Raw genomic sequence first — 4916 nt, forward strand, 5'->3', positions numbered from 1 at the left:
CTCCTTATCAAAGACCATCCGAGACAGAGCAATAAGGCTGCTGAAAGATGCACTTGAAGCTAGACTGATGTAGAAGAAATCGTTCAGGGCAGGCCGAGGCGGACTCTTCTGGGGAATAACTAGTTGTGGATGGGTAGACCATCGAACGATAATCTGATCGGTGTTGGGGCCTGAAAGGATGATACGGACGATATGGCTGACCGTCGTTGATGGTTTTGACAGGATTGGCTGTCATGAAGGCGGACGGGGAGATCAATGTGCTGAATGATCAAACCGTTGAGGGATTTTGATAGGATCGGCTATCGTGAATGCGGACAGAGAGATCAATGTGCTGAATGATCAAACCGTTAGGGATTTTGACAGGACTGGCTATCGTTGATTTGAAAGGGGAGATCAGTATACAAAGTGATCGAGCCATTGAAAATTGGACAGGACCGGCTGTCGTTAATTTGAAAGGGTGGATCACTATACAAAATGATCGAGCCATTGGAAATTGGATAGGACTGGCTGTCGTTGATTTGGAAGGGCGGATCACTGTACAAAGTGCTCGAGCCATTGGAAATTGGACAGGATCGACTGTCGTTGGTTTGAAAGGGCGGATCACTATACAAAGTGATTGAGCCATTGGAAATTGGACAGGACCGGCTGTCGTTGGTTTGAAAGGGTGGATCATCATCTAAATGATCAAGTCGTTGAAGATTGGACAGGACCGACTGTGGTTGGTTTGAAAGGGCGGATCATCAGTCTAAATGATCGAGCCGTTGAAGATTGGACAGGACCGGCTGTCGTTGATTTGAATGGGCGGATCATCAGTCTAAATGATCGAGCCGTTGAAGATTGGACAGGACCGGCTGTCGTTGATTTGAAAGGGCGGATCATCAGTCTAAATGATCGAGCCGTTGAAGATTGGACAGGACGGGCTGTCGCTGATTTGAATGGGCGGATCATCAGTCTAAATGATCGAGTCGTTGAAGATTGGACAGGACCGGCTATCGTTGATTTGAAAGGGCGGATCATCAGTCTAAATGATCGAGCCGTTAAAGATTGGACAGGATCGGCTGTCGTTGATTTGAAAGGGCAGATCATCAGTCTAAATGATCGAGCCGTTGAAGATTGGACAGGACCGGCTGTCGTTGATTTGGATGGGCGGATCATCAGTCTAAATGATCGAGCCGTTGAGAAATTGGACAGGACCGGCTGTCGTTGATTTGTTCCGTAGAAGATTTTATCGCATTCTGCTATGAGAACAATACCGCAGGAGATTTTCAATCGCATCCGTCAGCAAACAAATCGTGGATTCAGGGAGATTTCTTCGCATCCGCTAACCAACAATAACAAAACCGCAGGAGATTGCATCGCATCCAACGACCAACAAATCGAGAGTTAGGGAGATTTCCATTGCCTTCGCTAAACAAACAGAACAACACCGCAGGAGATTGCATCGCATCCTTCGGGAAACAAATCGCGGATTCAGGGAGATTTCTTCGCATCCGCTGACCAATGATAACAAAACCGCAGGAGATTGCATCGCATCCGTCGGCCAACAAATCGAGAGTTAGGAAGATTTCCATTGCCTCCATTAAACAAACAGAACAACACCGCAGGAGATTGCATCGCATCCTTCGGCAACAAGGACTTGATGGAAACCATTTGAGCATAAGCTCCCACAAATTGGCCACCTTCCTGTTTTCAACAATTGATATACACAATATGCGAAGATGTATGCTATAGGAATACACAAACTGAAAATGCAGACCCTAGCTAAGGGCGGCTCCTAGGAGTACAATGATGCTTAAGGACTATCACTGAGCCGCAGTACTTTACTGCCTTTTGCTTCTGAGATACACACCCAGACAAAGAGACATTGAGTGGGCCGGTGTGCTCAATTGCTATAGTAACGACATTAGGACTGCGCGCCCTTTCTTCGATGCTTGGGCAGACGTGCCCCAGAGATATGCTTTGCTTAACCTTGGGCCGATAAGCTCTTGCCCTTAATGAGCTTCCACAGCTTGTGGGTTACAGATATTAGGGTAACAATGTAAAAATTGCATTTTTCTAGTTTATTGACATATAAACCATGCACTAATATCTAATTTGCATTGACAAGCGAACTGAGTCAACACAGACACATATATAGGTACAGACTCTCCTAGCTCAAACAAAAAGGGAGAAAGAGCCCCAGGATTCAACACGGACCCTTAGACACATGGAAAATAATGAAATTTTGGGCATTAACGCGCCAAAACTCACAATAGCCCTTCAAACAGGTGAAACTGATGCTTATGTAAGGTCAAATAAATGTACAATGACCTATACGAAATTACAAAACTGGGAAAAGCATCCCAAAACGACAATGGATTGAAAAACTGAAAAAATACCACAAAGACGGACATAAGACACAAATGAAGACACATATAGGCCCGGACTGAAACCGACACCCCCGTGCAGTCACATTAGGTTCACATGACCTGCACGAGATGACAAAATTTGGCAAAAAGCCCCTTGAATGACATTCGAAGGCAGTAGTTGACTGCTATTGATTGTTGCTCGAATTGAAGCAGCGCGCGTAGGTTTTAGACCAACGCGCATCATATTAAACGAGCGCGCATAAGTATCGAACTAGCGCGCGTGACTACAAAGCTGTTGCAGCTGCTCAAACTAGACTTTGCTGAACTTAGAATAAATTGTGAGCCGTTAGGCCTCGCTAGCATTTCGTTCTGTTTTTTATGTTTAAAATCTTTTAAGGCTTTTGCTCAGCTTTGAAATTGAAGTAGTAGTTTGCAATAAATTGAAAGACAAAAGGTTTTCCCCCTTCTGCACAGATGAAGCTTGTCTTGTTCTAGACCCTTCTCGACCCTTGGTGTGCACCAAAAATGTCAACCATGGACCATGTTGATAGAATATAGCCGAGTCTCAAAGAGAGACTGCCTACGTATCCCTCATTCTGGGGAATCAAGTCAAAACGTAGTTCAGGCCAAGGTTCACTCGTGTGTTTTACCTCTCCTTTTACGCTCTAATTTTTGCCTAGAACCGCCCATTCCGGTTTTCGATCTAGCGAGCTTTCAAATATTGCCTATGTACTTTTTCCTAGACCACCGTCATAGGTTCTCACTCTAGTAGGCTTGCTACTTTTGCTTGGAACTGCCCACCCTTGGGGTTTTCAGCCAACGAGCTTCTCTCAGGGAAAAGGCTTTTGAATTGATCCAAGTTGACCAAGGTACTGAATTTATTATTGTCGAGATTGATGACGTTTGGCCACAGCCCCAAATGAAATGGCTTTGATAGCACAGGGTCCAGAGTGCTTTAGTTGACATCCTTTGCTCCAGGCCAATTTAAACTTTCTAACTTGTGCTTGGCGGACCGCTGTTCCTGCAAACTTGAACATGGTATGTGGCACTGAACCTTCTGAGCTTTGCCTTACATGGTTTGGCACCCGGTAACAAAGGGATTCGATAAATTTTTTTATCTCAGGATCAACACCAGGCTTGTCTTTACAAGACCCTGCCAATATGTCGATGAACTCCTCGAGCCTGCTTGGCACAATGCTCCTCTGAGGACAGCGTTGAACCAATTTGAACCATTCGGAGGTTTACCTCATCTTTCAAGTTTATTTAAAAACTACTATTTCAATTAATAGACTGAGCATGCCTTTCGTCTTCCCTTTCGGCGAGGGAACACATTTCCTTGAGGATGATTCCATCGAAATCTATCCCTTCGTCGTCAAGGTTGACACAGTTTATTCAAAAAGCCAGCGAAGTACTTATAAGCAAGATAATGCATATCATAAGAAAGCCCCTCGGGGTTACCAAGTACAACAAAAGATTCGAATAGAAGCTACGACATGGAGGGCCAAGAGGCACAACCTCCGACTCAGAGCTAGACTTAGACAACTTGATAGACACTGTGGTAGACTCAGACTCAGAAGTGTCAATGCAACTAGACGCGGTTTGAAAATGCAATTTCAAAAGCTACCCTTAGTTTCCTCACAGAGAGGTGGGATCCAGCAGGTGTCGATCCCATGGAACAGCACTTCAGCTTCCTCAGCTTCTTCGACCAAACCTACTCGATGCTCCCATGAACAATGGACCTCAGCCCGTCAGTCCGCTCCTTTGGAAGCTCCTCCTGACTGTCAATCCAGGTGTTGGCAGAGAAAGTCCCATTGCACAAACAGCAGCCAGCAGGCTGTCCTCGGGCTGAGACGAGATGGGTACAGTCGGCTTAAAGATTGGGTTGATTTGAGTGGAGATAGTGGATGTCTAACCAACTTGCGAGCCAGAGTTGGACTGAGGAATGGTTTTGGAGACAATATCGATTTTTGATGGAGATGGGGTTGGGATGATGCCACAATCGATTAGATCTTGAATGGCGTGTCGAAGCCAGAAGCAAGCATTGGTAGAATGGCCAGGCGTTTGATGGTAGGTGCAGTAGAGGTTGTGTTTGAAATCGACAAAGGGATTTTTGGGTAATGGAGTTGGATTGAGGGGCTTAATGGAACCAGCGTCGAGGAGCTTCTCATAAACCGAGGCCAAAGGTGCAGTGAAGCATGAGAAAGTCCTTGGTGGGTTCCGGTGAGTGAATTGAGAATTTAAAACGGAACCTTTGTTTGCTTTGCTATTGCACCACATCGCCTCATCAACAGGATGCATTCTTTTGCCTTTGGGATTGAATTCATCACTGAGCATGTCCTTCCCTTCGGCAATGGTTGTGAATAAGGACGCAGCATCCTCCTTTGGGTAAGTCCTAGCCTCATGGAATTCAGCCAGGTCTTTGAACATGTCCTTCGAGCACAACTTGAGACCAACCGCAGGAGTGTGGCAGGCTTGAGAGGGTTCCTTGACTTGCCCCATATCTGGTTGCGGGGCTATGGAGGTAAAGAGGCCAATTAATCCCTGGACCATAACCATTTGTTTGTCCAT

The sequence above is a fragment of the Rhododendron vialii genome, chromosome 2a, assembly GCF_030253575.1.
Source record: "Rhododendron vialii isolate Sample 1 chromosome 2a, ASM3025357v1".
Classification (NCBI taxonomy): domain Eukaryota; kingdom Viridiplantae; phylum Streptophyta; class Magnoliopsida; order Ericales; family Ericaceae; genus Rhododendron; species Rhododendron vialii.